This window comes from Lolium perenne, chromosome 7 (assembly GCF_019359855.2).
Source record: "Lolium perenne isolate Kyuss_39 chromosome 7, Kyuss_2.0, whole genome shotgun sequence".
Taxonomy (NCBI): Eukaryota; Viridiplantae; Streptophyta; class Magnoliopsida; order Poales; family Poaceae; genus Lolium; species Lolium perenne.
This window is the reverse complement of record NC_067250.2, coordinates 107843508-107859118: the sequence shown is the minus strand read 5'-3', so window position 1 is coordinate 107859118 and position 15611 is coordinate 107843508.

Sequence of the window (15611 nt, the reverse complement as noted above, 5' to 3'; positions counted from 1 at the left end):
CGTATGTAGCGAAAGCACTAGACTAAAATCACGTGTGTCCTCGAGAACGTTTGGTCATTATAAGTAAACAAACCGGCTTGTCCTTTGTGCTAAAAAGGATTGGGGCACTCGCTGCAATTGTTACTCTCGCACTTTACTTACTCGTACTTTATTCATCTGCTACATCAAAACCCCCTGAATACTTGTCTGTGAGCATTTACAGTGAATCCTTCATCGAAACTGCTTGTCAACACCTTCTGCTCCTCGTTGGGATCGACATTCTTACTTATCGAAGATACTACGATACACCCCCTATACTTGTGGGTCATCAGGCTGCCGCAGCCAATGACCAGTGGGGTCGTCTATATATTTAGAGAAAATCATATATTGCCGCTCTGTGGGGCCGCCGCAGCCAATGACCAGTGGGGTCGTATATTTTTCAGGAAAAGACATATTGCCGCTCTGTGGGGCTGCCGCAGCCAATGACCAGTGGGGTCGTCTATTTATTTAGAGAAAATCATATATTGCCGCTCTGTGGGGCCTCCGCAGCCAATGACGAGTGGGGTCATCTATTTTTCAGGAAAAGACACATATTGCCGCTCTGATATATTTCTTTAGAGAATATCATAGAGAGAAGCAACAAGTTCGCTAATTAATTATTCTTAAGCTAGACCGGAGAACCGCTGGCAGCTCGTTCCCCACCGTCGGACGGAGCAGCCATCGCCGGCGCCTCGTCTCGCCACCGGCTCTGTCCCCCGGCGGCGTCGGACGGACTGCGGCGCTGCACATCAACCACGGCTCCAGCACTTGTTTCATCCGCACACATTGTACCCACCACAGGAAAGTCCGCCGCAAGCAGATCCACCGCCCACGACGATCGGGATTTGTTCCGCGCACCAATTGGTAGTATAGCTTGGTAAGACCTCCGCTTCTGCCTCCCCCGCCCCCTAATCGATTCGGTTCCCGTAATTTATTGGAGTTTGCAGGTATGAAATAGTCCTCAATGTCTGGTCGTAGCGGGTACACCGGCGAGGGTGGGGATTCGATCATGTCGTGGCCACGTTCTACTTCTCCTACCTCGTCGGAAGTGCAGGTATCTAGCTTCAGCTCTCTGTACTACCGTTGAAAGTTCCGCCATGCCCTGTTGGAGTGATTTGAGTTGTTCTTTTTTCCATTATTGTTACAGTTAGCCAGGCAAGCCGATAATCCATGGTACATTGCATACCAAGATGAATCAACCCAGTGGTGTAGCCAGAGGATGGATTTGGAGGAGAAGGTGGCCAATTTAGGTGATGAATTGGCCCTTAAAAACCTGATGATATTCGAGCTGAAGCGTATTGTGGAGGAAGAAAAGAAGAATTCAGAGCTTATTCGCAAGGAGAAGTTGAGAGTTGAGACAGATCTTGCCGTATTTGATCAAGTGGTAGAAAATCTGGAACATGAACTTAAAGTGATGGGAGAGGAGAAAAGTAGATTCATCTGGACAGTTTTATTAGGTGTCATCCCTATCCTAGCAGTTATGTGGTTCTGGTAGACGATTTTGTATAGAATTGTTATTCAGTAGATGGCTCTAACCACTGTATTTTGTTGTGGCTCTAAGCACTGTATTTTGGCGTACAATTTTCTAGTTGTGCTATGTAATGCGCGCCATAATTTTAGCATGCATGAACATTTTATAAAAGTGAAGGGATCCCAAAAGTGAAAGCATGTACCAGCCTCCGGATCAAATACATATCAATATGGGACAATATCTTCCCAATCAAGTTGGGATAGAATTCAAATCATACATACGGATGTACATGGACACATCAAGAATGTGGAGAAGCTTTTTTTGAGACGGTGGTAGTAGTTCGAACAATTTTATCCCAATTGGAAATTGAAAAATACAAATTTATCATAATTTATCTCAATTTGCGGCGTCGAACACGGCCGCGCAGCGATGGGCAAGAAAGGCCGGGTCGACGGGCGGCTGAGGGTGGTCATCTGCGCCATCCGCCATTGAAGCGATGTTATCGGCGATGGCTTCAATGTTCGTGGCATCGATGACCACTGTCGGAACCGCCGCTGTCTTGGTGTACTTCATCAGCGACGAATCTGCGGAGGGCTGGATCGGCGGCTTTGCAGCGCGGTTGCAGGTGATGGCTTCAATGTTCGTGGCATCGATGACCACTGTCGGAACCGCCGCTGTCTTGGTGTACTTCATCAGCGACGGATCTGCGGAGGGCTGTATCGGCGGCTTTGCAGCGCGGTTGCAGGCGATGGCTTCAATGTTCGTGTCATCGATGACCACTGTCGGCACGGTCGCCGTCTTGTTGTCCTTCATCAGCAACGGATCTGAGGAGGGCAACGGAAGTGAGACATTGATACGTCCAATTTGCATCACTATTTTATATCATAATTTGCTGTTATTCATTGATATATTTCATATTGGGACACAATACTTATGTTATTTCATCTATTTTGCATGTTTCATCATTATTGGAGGATCAAGCACCAGAGCCAGGATTCTGCTGGAAAAAGCACCGTCAGAACGCAATATTTCGGAAGATCAACTGTGGAAGGAAATTATACCAAAAATCCTATTTTTCAAGATGACGAAGGAAGCCAGAAGGAGGAGCCAGGAGGACCCAGGGTGGGCCCACACCCTAGGGCGGCGTGGCCCATGGCCTGGCCGCGCCGCCATGTGGTGTGGGGGGGCCCACAGCCTCTTTCGCCTCCTTTTCTTCGCGAAATCCTTCGTCTCGAAAACCTAAGCCACAGAGGGTACCTCGCGAAGAGTTACAGCCGCCTCTGCGGGGCGGAGAACACCAGAGAGAAAAGAGCTCTCCGGCGGCGTGAATCCGCTGGGAAATTCCCTCCCGGAGGGGGAAATCGACGCCATCGTCACCGTCATCGAGCTGGACATCATCACCATCACCATCATCATCATCTCCACCATCATCACCGCCGTCTCCACCGCTGGACACCGTCACCGCTGTAGCAATTTGGGTTTGATCTTGATTGTTTGATAGGGGAAACTCTCCCGGTATCGATCTCTACTTGTTGTTGATGCTATTGAGTGAAACCATTAAACCAAGTTTATGTTCAGATTGTTATCCATCATCATATCACCTCTGATCATGTTCCATATGATGTCTTGTGAGTAGTTCGTTTAGTTCTTGAGGACATGGGTGAAGTCTAAATGTTAGTAGTGAACTATGGATGAGTAATATTCAATGGTATGATATTTAAGTTGTGGTGTTATTCTTCTAGTGGTGTCATGTGAACATCGACTACATGACACTTCACCGTTTATGGGCCTAGGGGAATGCATCTTGTATTCGTTTGCCAATTGCGGGGTTGCCGGAGTGACAGAAACCTAAACCCCCGTTGGTATATCGATGCAGGAGGGATCGCAGGATCTCAGAGTTTAAGGCTGTGGTTAGATTATTTATTCTTAATTACTTTCTTGTAGTTGCGGATGCTTGCAAGGGGTATAATCACAAGTATGTATTAGTCCTAGGAAGGGCGGTTCATTAGCATAGGTTCACCCACACAACACTTATCATAACAATGAAGATTATTTAGCCGTATGTAGCGAAAGCACTAGACTAAAATCCCGTGTATCCTCGAGAACGTTTGGTCATTATAAGTAAACAAACCGGCTTGTCCTTTGTGCTAAAAAGGATTGGGCCACTCGCTGCAATTGTTACTCTCGCACTTTACTTACTCGTACTTTATTCAACTGTTACATCAAAACCCCCTGAATACTTGTCTGTGAGCATTTACAGTTAATCCTTCATCGAAACTGCTTGTCAACACCTTCTGCTCCTCGTTGGGATCGACATTCTTACTTATCGAAAATACTACGATACACCCCCTATACTTGTGGGTCATCAAGACTATTTTCTGGCGCCGTTGCCGGGGAGTGAAGCGCTATTGGTAAGGAAAACCTTTACTGTTTGTGCTGATTTTATTTCTGCCAGCTGCTATAAGTCATTATGGAGAGATCTTCTCTTCAATTTTTATTTGGGAAATCTACTACTACTGCAACGGTAGTGGATGAGGCGCCAGGTGAGGAAGTGATACCATATAAAATACCTATGAAAATTATTGAACGTGTTATGGATAACCGCTATGAAGGGGATGGAACTGTCCACCCAGGTGATCATTTATTGTTCTTACATGAATTATGCGGTTTATTCAAGTGTGCAGGTATTGCTATGGATGAAGTGAGGAAGAAACTATTCTCTTTATCGCTGTCCGGTAAGGCGGCGCATTGGTATAAATTACTGGATAATGGGGATTCTCTTGAATGGAATGATATTGTGCCCCGGTTTTATTCTAAGTTCTATCCTCCAAGTGAAATTCACAAGGATCGGAATCGCATATATAATTTTTGGCCTCGTGATGGAGAGAGTATTGCCCAAGCTTGGGGGAGATTGAAGTCTTTAATGCTCAAATGCCCCATTCATGAGCTTCCTGGTAATGTTATTATTGATAATTTCTATGCAAGACTTTCTTTTCAAGACAAGACCTTGCTGGATACTTCTTGTTCTCGATCATTTACACGCAACAAAGAAGAGTTTAAAAGGGACCTTCTTGATCGGATCCAAGAAAATACTGAAGGATGGGAGAACGACAAGGATAGAGAATCAGGTATAATTTATGATTATAAATGCATTGAAGCTTTTATGGATACCGATAAATTTCGTAATATGAGTGCTACATATGGTCTTGATTCTCAAGTTGTCAGTAAATCTTTATAAAGCTTTTGCCTCTCATTATGAATTGCCAAAGAAGAATTTTGATAAGTATCATGAACCGTATAAAGATAAAATTGATTCATCTATTAATAAATGCGTTGTAGTTGAAACCGCTGATCATGTTATTCCTGAAGCTTATATTGAAAAAACTCCTTTCCCTGCTAAAATGAAGGAGTACTCTGTTATAAATAGTGCGGTTCATAAAAGTGAAAAGAAACCTGTAGAACCTGAAGAACAAATAAAAGTTGAACCTGCTGTTGCAATAGTTAAAGATCTTGTGACTGAAAATGTGGAGGATGGTCATATTATTTTCTGTGAAGATGCTTCTAATATTGTTTCACATCCTAATAAACCCAAACAAGCTAGTGTTCCTATGCTATCTGTTAGAATTGGTGATCATTGCTATTATGGATTATGTGATATTGGTGCAAGTGTTAGTGCTATTCCTTATGAGCTTTACACGGAGATTATGCACGAAATTGATTCTTGTGAACTTGAAGATATTGATGTGGTTATTCAGCTGGCTAATAGAGAAACTATTTCTCCAATTGGTATTGTTCGAGATGTGGAAGTTTTATGCGGTAAGATTAAATATCCTGCTGACTTTTTGGTACTTGGTTCTGCTGCTAGTGATTATTGTCCTATTATTTTTGGTAGACCTTTTCTAAATACTTGTGGAGCTATTATAGATTGCAAGAAAGAGAAAATTTTGACTAAATTTGCTGGTGAATCTTATGAGTTTAACTTCTCTAAATTTACCAAAACCCCTTATAAAGCTGATTTGCCTAGTGATGATTTTAAAATGGAACAATGTGCATCTATTGTTCTTGTTCCTAACAATCATTTGCAGCAACATTTGGAGGATAGCGAGAGCGAAGTTTTTAGGAAAGAAAGAGATGAGCTTGAGGAAATTTTTCTCCGCCAACCTATTCTGAAGCATGATTTACCGGTGGAAGATTTGGGTACAACACCGCCACCAAAGGAAGATCCTGTTTTTGATTTAAAGCCTTTGCCTGAAAATCTTAAATATGCTCATATTGATGATAAGAAAATATATCCTGTTATTATTAGTTCTAAGCTTTCAGAGATAGAGGAAGAAAGGTTATTGGAAATATTGAAGAAGCACCGAGGCGCTATTGGCTACACTCTTGATGATTTGAAGGGGATTTCTCCTTCTATTTGCCAACATGCTATTAACATGGAAGATGATGCAAAGCCTGTTGTTGAGCATCAGCGTCGTCTAATTCCGAAGATGAAGGAAGTGGTAAGGAATGAGGTATTAAGACTTCTTGAAGCTGGTATTATATATCCTATTGCTGATAGTAGATGGGTTAGTCCTGTGCATTGCGTTCCTAAGAAAGGAGGAATGACTGTTGTGCCTAATGATAATGATGAGCTCATCCCTCAAAGAGTAGTTGTAGGGTATAGAATGTGCATTGATTTTCGAAAAGTTAATAAAGTTACTAAGAAAGATCATTACCCTTTACCATTTATTGATCAAATGCTAGAAAGATTGTCTAAAAATACTCATTTTTGTTTTTTTGATGGTTATTCTGGGTTTTCACAAATTGCCGTTAAAGCTAAAGATCAAGAGAAAACCACTTTTACTTGTCCCTATGAAACTTATGCTTGTAGACGTATGCCTTTTGGTTTATGTAATGCTCCTGCTACTTTTCAAAGATGCATGTCTGCTATTTTTCATGGTTTTTGTGAGAGTATTGTAGAGGTATTCATGGATGATTTTTCCGTCTATGGAAATTCTTTTGATAGTTGCTTGCGAAACCTTGATAAAGTTTTGCAGAGATGTGAAGAAACTAACCTTTTTCTTAATTGGGAGAAATGCCACTTTATGGTTAATGAAGGAATTGTATTGGGACATAAAATTTCTGAGAGAGGTATTGAAGTTGATAGAGCTAAAGTTGAGGCAATTGAGAAGATGCCCTATCCTAGGGATGTTAAAGGTATTCGTAGTGTTCTTGGTCATGCTGGGTTTTATAGGAGGTTTATTAAAGATTTCTCCAAGCTTTCAAAACCTCTTACTAATCTTCTTCAAAAAGATGTACCATTTGTTTTTGATGATGATTGTAAGGAAGCTTTTGAAACTCTTAAGAAAGCCTTAACAACCGCTCCTATAGTTGAACCTCCTGATTGGAACTTACCCTTTGAAATTATGTGTGATGCTAGTGATTTTGCTGTAGGCGCTGTTCTTGGACAGCGAGTAGATAAAAAACTGAATGTTATTCATTATGCTAGTAAAACTCTTGATGCTGCTCAAAGAAATTATGCTACAACTGAAAAAGAATTATTAGCTGTAGTCTTTGCTTGTGATAAATTTAGATCTTATATTGTTGATTCAAAAGTTACTATTCATACTGATCATGCTGCAATTAGATACCTTATGACAAAGAAAGATGCTAAGCCGAGGCTTATTAGATGGGTACTTCTTTTGCAAGAATTTGATTTACATATTGTAGATAGGAAAGGTGCTGATAATCCTGTTGCTGATAATTTGTCTAGATTGGAAAATATTGCTTATGATCCTGTTCCTGTTAATGATAGTTTTCCAAATGAACAATTGGCTGTAATAAAGGTGAGTTCACGAGATAGTCCTTGGTATGCTGATTATGCTAACTTTATTGTTTCCAAGTATTTGCCTCCAACCTTTTCAGCTCAGCAAAGGAGGAAGTTCTTTTATGACTTGAGGCATTATTTCTGGGATGACCCACACTTATATAAAGAAGGAGTGGATGGTATTATGCGAAGATGTGTTCCCAAATATGAACAACAAGAGATATTGAGTAAATGTCATGGTAGTGCTTATGGAGGACATCACGCCGGAGAAAGAACCGCGCAAAAGGTTCTACAATCAGGTTTTTATTGGCCAACTCTCTTCAAGGATGCGAGAAAGTTTATTTTATCTTGTGGTGAATGCCAAAGGGTTGGTAATATCTCCAGACGTAATGAAATGCCTATGAATTATACTCTTGTTATTGAACCATTTGATTGTTGGGGATTTGACTTCATGGGACCTTTTCCGTCTTCAGAAGGTAACACTCATATACTTGTTGCTGTTGATTATGTTACTAAATGGGTGGAAGCTATACCTACAAAAGGTGCTGATGGTGAGACCTCTTTAAGAATGCTTTTAGATATTATTTTTCCTAGATTTGGAGTACCTAGATATATTATGACTGATGGAGGTTCTCATTTTATTCATGGAGGTTTTAGAAAAACTCTTGCTAGGTATGGTATTAATCATAGAATTGCTTCCGCTTATCATCCTCAAACTAGTGGTCAAGTAGAATTATCAAATAGAGAGATTAAGTCTATTTTGGGAAAGACCGTTAATAAAACTAGAAAGAATTGGGCTAGTAAATTGAAGGATGCACTATGGGCTTATAGAACTGCTTATAAAAATCCCATGGGAATGTCACCTTATAAAATGGTTTATGGGAAAGCCTGTCATTTACCTTTGGAACTAGAGCACAAAGCTTATTGGGCAGTTAGAGAATTAAATAAAGATCCTAAACTTGCCGGTGATAAGAGGTTGTTGCAATTAAGTTCTCTAGATGAATGGAGAAGTGAAGCTTATGAAAATGCTAAACTCTTTAAAGAGAAAGTTAAAAAATGGCATGATAGGAGGATTATCAAAAGAGAATTTAATATTGGGGATAAAGTCCTATTGTATCGGTCTCGTCTCAGATTCTTTGCAGGGAAATTACTCTCAAAATGGGAAGGACCATATGTTGTCGAGGAGGTGTATCGTTCAGGAGCAATCAAAATTAGCTCTCTCCAAGGCAATGCTACGCAAGTGGTGAATGGACAAAGACTCAAGCATTATATCTCGGGTGATTCCTATAATGTTGATGTTGATATTATTCAAGTGGAAACACCGGAGGCTTTCATCAAAAGGCAAATTGGCAGTCCGCCAGAACCCGACTTTGAATAGGTAACAGTACTGGTAATGAAAAGTACGCAATTTACTTTCCGAACAATATTTTTGCTGTTTTTAGAAAATATGAAAAATTACGAGTTCGAAACGGAGTGGAAAGGACGCACGAGGGGGTGCCACCATAGGGCGGCGCGGCCTGACCTGGGCCCGCGCCGACCTATGGTTTGGCCGCCTCGTCGCCCCTTTCCGACTCTGGTTCGATCTGGTACTTTCCGTTTGTCGTGAAATTTTTTGCTATATAATCCCCCGGACCCCTGGAGGTCTGTATATCGTTTTCTCGACGTGTTTTGTTTCGAGCTGTTTCTGCCAGGATTTGCTTCAGATCTAGAGCCATCATGTCCTCGTCGGAAACTCCGAAGGACAGCTCCGGCAAGGATGTTGGCAACTTGTACATGGAGGAGCTGAGGATGCACCCCAAGGAGTTGCTGCTCATTGAAGGAGAACTGCAGGTCAAGGATGTCCAGGGTCCTAAAGGAGAAGGAAGCTTGGAAGACAGGATGGAGAAGCTAGAACAAGAGGTTTTCAAATACAAGAAGATGGCTGAGCGTGAGGTGGATATCTTCCACAGGATTGTGTCTGAACTCATTGCTGAACATGAGAAGGAAACTGCAAAGCTTTGGAGCGACATCCTCTCACTTCAAGACACCACCAACAAGCTCCAAGCACAACTCTATGACATTCAGAATCAGAACTGTGAGTATGAAAACAGGTTTAAATACATAAGCCGTGCTGCCAGTTTCAGGATTCCCGAGACCAAGATGTCGTTTCTTGATGGAGAGCCTCTTCCTTGGAAGTTTGATGACGGGAGTTCATCACCACCATCGCCGCAGGAGTAATTCATCATCGGTATTGGCATCCCCTTGGTTTGTTCCAAGCTTGGGGGAGTGCCGCGGTATCACATTATCACTACCTTTTACTTTTATTGTCAAGTAGTGTCATATCATGAGTAGGGAAGTTATCATATAAGATGGGTTGCAGTTTGGAAGTATCTCTCCTTTAGTTGGTTATCTATGTATCCCTTGGTGTGAGTTATCGTTATGGAATATTAATGAGAAGTCTTATCATTTACATATTGCACATCTTATTCTAGTTTGCAATCTCTATTATATGATTTACCTTGTTGTTAGTATTGGTATCACTTTGGGAGCATTGAATAAATCTATTTGGTTTTGGCAAACTTAGCATTGGTCAATAGCAACAACACTTTGAGGTTTAAGTAGAAAAGAGAAATACATATAGTTGTTTCATTGTCTTTCTTTCTTGTTAGCTCATAGCTTATTATTCTGAAGTTAAGATTGTTTGTGCTTACAAGGAAGATGCATGATTGTTTCTATCATATGTATATTTGTTTGTTTCCCTCGACTCTTATGCTTGCTAATTAACCTTGCTAGCCAAAGACCTGTACTGAGAGGGAATACTTCTCGTGCATCCAAACCCTAACCCAAACCTATGCCATTTGTGTCCACCATACCTACCTACTACATGGTATTTTCCGCCATTCCAAGTAAATACTTCATGTGCTACCTTTAAACAATTCAAAACCTAGTATCACTTATTTGTGTCAATGTTTTATAGCTCATGAGGAAGTATGTGGTGTTTTATCTTTCAATCTTGTTGGGCAACTTTCACCAATGGACTAGTGGCTTCATCCGCTTATCCAATAATTTTGCAAAGAGAGCTGGCAATGGGATTCCCAGTCCCAAATTAATCAAACTAAATAGACACTCCTCCATGGTATGTGATTGATGGACGGCACCCGAAGGATTCGGTTAGCCATGGCTTGTGTAAGCAAAGGTTGGGGGGAGTGTCATCATCATAATAAAGCTAAAATAAAAAGGCACTCCTTCATGGTATGAGATTGTTGGCAGGCACCCGAGGATTCGGTTAGCCATGGTTTGTGAAAGAAAGGTTGGAAGGAGTGCCATACAAAATGAAAATAATATGGGAGCCGCTCTTTGAAGGTTGTTTGGCAAGGGGGTTAGAGTACCCGCTACCAGTCGTTGACAACAACAAACACCTCTCAAAATGTTACTTTTATTCTCTTTATATGATTGCAAAACTGAAAAGCTCTAGCACATGATTTAATCCCTGCTTCCCTCTGCGAAGGGCCTGTCTTTTACTTTATGTTGAGTCAGTAAACCTATTTCCCTCCATCTCAAGCAAGCATTTGAGTAGTTGTGATCAAACCATTATATTGTGATTTACTTCATCATGTCTTTTATTCTTCCTTGTTTAGTACAAGTTTTATCTGAATGAATATAGCTTTGCAAGTTATCAATGATCATGAAGAGACCATTATGATTGAGTATGCAAGTTGTGCCTTATAAACTTTAACATGAGAGCGCTGCTCAATGAGATAAATATAATCTGTTAATTGTTCTCTGACCAAGAACGAAGTTTGCCATCACCAATTATGATTTCTTATGCACCTTTATTTGTGATTACCTTATACTTGCTTCAAGTTGAGTTGTATGAGGAAGTTGTTTACTATAATGTCTTGTGTGAATGAATATGATGCTTCTTGTCCGTATTTTATTTATCGACTCTTCACTACATAAACATGTGGTCCTGTCTATCGAGCTCAGTTTCGCTTGGGGACAAGCGAAGTCTAAGCTTGGGGGGAGTTGATACGTCCAATTTGCATCACTATTTTATATCATAATTTGCTGTTATTCATTGATATATTTCATATTGGGACACAATACTTATGTTATTTCATCTATTTTGCATGTTTCATCATTATTGGAGGATCAAGCACCGGAGCCAGGATTCTGCTGGAAAAAGCACCGTCAGAACGCAATATTTCGGAAGATCAACTGTGGAAGGAAATTATACCAAAAATCCTATTTTTCAAGATGACGAAGGAAGCCAGAAGGAGGAGCCAGGAGGACCCAGGGTGGGCCCACACCCTAGGGCGGCGCGGCCCATGGCCTGGCCGCGCCGCCATGTGGTGTGGGGGGCCCACAGCCTCTTTCGCCTCCTTTTCTTCGCGAAATCCTTCGTCTCGAAAACCTAAGCCACAGAGGGTACCTCGCGAAGAGTTACAGCCGCCTCTGCGGGGCGGAGAACACCAGAGAGAAAAGAGCTCTCCGGCGGGCAGGAATCCGGGGGAAATTCCTCCGGAGGGGGAAATCGACGCCATCGTCACCGTCATCGAGCTGGACATCATCACCATCACCATCATCATCATCTCCACCATCATCACCGCCGTCTCCACCGCTGGACACCGTCACCGCTGTAGCAATTTGGGTTTGATCTTGATTGTTTGATAGGGGAAACTCTCCCGGTATCGATCTCTACTTGTTGTTGATGCTATTGAGTGAAACCATTAAACCAAGTTTATGTTCAGATTGTTATCCATCATCATATCACCTCTGATCATGTTCCATATGATGTCTTGTGAGTAGTTCGTTTAGTTCTTGAGGACATGGGTGAAGTCTAAATGTTAGTAGTGAACTATGGATGAGTAATATTCAATGGTATGATATTTAAGTTGTGGTGTTATTCTTCTAGTGGTGTCATGTGAACGTCGACTACATGACACTTCACCATTTATGGGCCTAGGGGAATGCATCTTGTATTCGTTTGCCAATTGCGGGGTTGCCGGAGTGACAGAAACCTAAACCCCCGTTGGTATATCGATGCAGGAGGGATCGCAGGATCTCAGAGTTTAAGGCTGTGGTTAGATTTATTCTTAATTACTTTCTTGTAGTTGCGGATGCTTGCAAGGGGTATAATCACAAGTATGTATTAGTCCTAGGAAGGGCGGTACATTAGCATAGGTTCACCCACACAACACTTATCATAACAATGAAGATTATTTAGCCGTATGTAGCGAAAGCACTAGACTAAAATCCCGTGTGTCCTCGAGAACGTTTGGTCATTATAAGTAAACAAACCGGCTTGTCCTTTGTGCTAAAAAGGATTGGGCCACTCGCTGCAATTGTTACTCTCGCACTTTACTTACTCGTACTTTATTCAACTGTTACATCAAAACCCCTTGAATACTTGTCTGTGAGCATTTACAGTGAATCCTTCATCGAAACTGCTTGTCAACACCTTCTGCTCCTCGTTGGGATCGACATTCTTACTTATCGAAAATACTACGATACACCCCCTATACTTGTGGGTCATCAGACATCAACAGCCTCCAACATTGAATGCTGGATCTGCGCCGTCGAAGCGATGTTGTAGGCGATGGCTTCAATGTTCGTGGCATCGATGACCACTGTCGGCACGGCTGCCGTCTTGGGGTTCTTCATCATTCAACAGATCTGAGAAGAGAAACAAAAGTGAGACAAAGAGAGACATTTCAACTATTTCTGACGGTTAGATCCTCACCGGCACTCTTAGATCCGTGCCACCGCACGCCACCGCACGCACGGTTAGATCCGCGCCGCTGCACGCACGGTTAGATCCGCGCCGCCGCGACCGCCGGAGTAAGAGAGGAAAGAGGAGAAAGGAAGATGCGACTGGAATATGCGACTGCCAGGGTTGGTAGGTATGTGCTCTGCTCTTGTCTCCGTATGCGTCCATCGTGGTAGAGAGAGATATACAGGCCGTCCGATCATAAATGATCGTACGGTGCAAGCGTTCGTTGAGCTTTCAACCAACCAAGATCCGTGTGACATACATCTCGACCAATCAGAGATCAGCCAGTGAGTACAAGTTAGGAAAACTGAGTAGAACTAAGAGGGGGAAAAGTGAGGAAATGTTTATCGGAAGGGCAAAACTGAGTAGGACTGAGTACAACAAGTGGGCCCGGAGGGGGAAAACTGAGTAACACTAAGTAAAACAGGGGCACCCAAATAATAAAGGGACTAAGGGAAATTGAAGCTTTTGGCATAAAAATTGTAAAATTGTGTTATTTGAACAATATATTACATTTTGGTCGACTAGATATTGTTTGCAATTCAAAGATACACAAGTGTGACGAATTTGGACTCATTTGGACAAAGTTTGTAAGCATAGTGGGTATTTGGGAGGTGTATTGAGCAGAAAGCCCTGCATCTTCATATCTAGTAGCTCATGGACTAGGAAGTGGTTTTGAAGCTTTTGGCATAAAAACTTCATATCTCTATATTTCCTTTTCCATTATTATTTCTCTAGGTTGTAGGTAACATAACAAGGCTCCATGGGAAGGTTCCACCATGTTTTGAATTATTTTGAATTGAACCCTAAAACCCTAAAACCCTAAAACCCTAAAACCCTCAACCCTAGAGAAAATGATAAATGTGGCTTAAACATGGCATACAAATTGTTCATACAAATTCAAATTGTTGAACACAAAGGCATCCCCAATACAAATTGTTCATACAAATTCAAATTGTTCATAGAAATTCAAATTGTTCAACACAAAGGCATCCCCAATACAAAGGGAACCCCAATACAAATTGTTCAACACAAAGGGATCCCCAATACAAAGGGAACCCCAATACAAATTGTTCATACAAATTCAAATTAGTTGTTCAGAATAAAATCTTTCTCTTGCTCCTGGTGTGACTCGCCGGGGCCACCACCTTACTCCGGGTAACCCTACCAGGGATATTACCGGTGTCTACCTTCCTTTTGCCCTCTTTCTTGTTCTTCTTCTTCTTCTTCTGCGAAGCTTGTGCTTTTTCTTCTGCCATGTACTCTACGAAGTTAGCCTCTACCATGGCATTAGTACTTTCGAGGCACTCTCGATTATACTATTCCCTCTCCTCTGGACTCATCGGTTGAAGCCATTCTACATCCATCTGTTCCCTCTGCTCTTGATCCATCGGTTCAATCTCCTCATGTTCAATTGCTGCTTCAATCTCCTCTGCATTTGCTGCTTCAATCACCTCATGTTGAACTACTGCTTCAATCTCAAGTTGAATTGCTGCTTCATTCTCCTCTGCATTTGCTGTTCCCGCCTGATCTTCCATTCCAAAAGCTGGGTCAACTGCATTTTTACAAAGCCTAGCAATGTGTCCAGGGATTCCACAACGTTTGCACTTACGTTTTCGAATCGGTGCACCACCCTCTGCACTAGCTCTGATCCTATTCTTCCTCGGCCTACCTGCCGGTCTAGTCAATACTGGAGAGTACAGTTTGAAGCCTGGATCGACTTTCATCCATTGGTCTTTTCCCAACAAGGTAGGAACATTCATAGCATATGCAGCCCTAAATTTGGCAACAGAGAAATACTCTGACACATACTGATCAACTTCACCATCTTCACCCCCTATAACACTCATGAAAAACAATGCGTGTATGCAGGGTATCCCACGGATCTGCCATCCCCTACAATGGCATGTCCTATCAACCAAACTCACTGGATACCTCCACTGCCTGTTTTCTTTGTCAGTGTAGGTTACCTCAGCCTCCATTCCTTTTCTGATGCATTGCATCCTCAATTGTTTTGCCCTGGCATGCAAAGACTTAATCAAAGATAGGAGCATAAGATGGCCAACATAATTTGTGAATGCAATTCTTTGACGCAGATCGATCTTTATCATGATCATCTGCCTAATCTTATCAAATATTTGCCACAGCATAAGCCCTTTCAATGACTTGACCTTTGAATTGAAACTCTCCGCAAGGTTACTTGTTACATAGTCTACCTTGCAAATTTCATTGAATTGGCTTCTTGACCACACCCTACCATGATGTTCATCCAAGTACTCCTTCACCCCAGGTTTTTGTTTATACAACACATCCAAATGAAACAGATGCTTCCTAGAGCTGCATGTGTATGAAGCTGGCCATAGGTTGTCAGTAAAAACTTTACCCTTGAATTTCTTTGTAAAATTCTGTACCAAGTGTCGCATACATTCCCTATGCTCCACTCCAGGGAATACTGCTTCTACCGCAGTCTCCAAACCTTTGCAAGCGTCTGTGTGGATAACAAGTCCTGGTGGATGACCTATAAGGTCGCGCAAATTCAGCAGAAACCAAGTCCAACTTTCGTG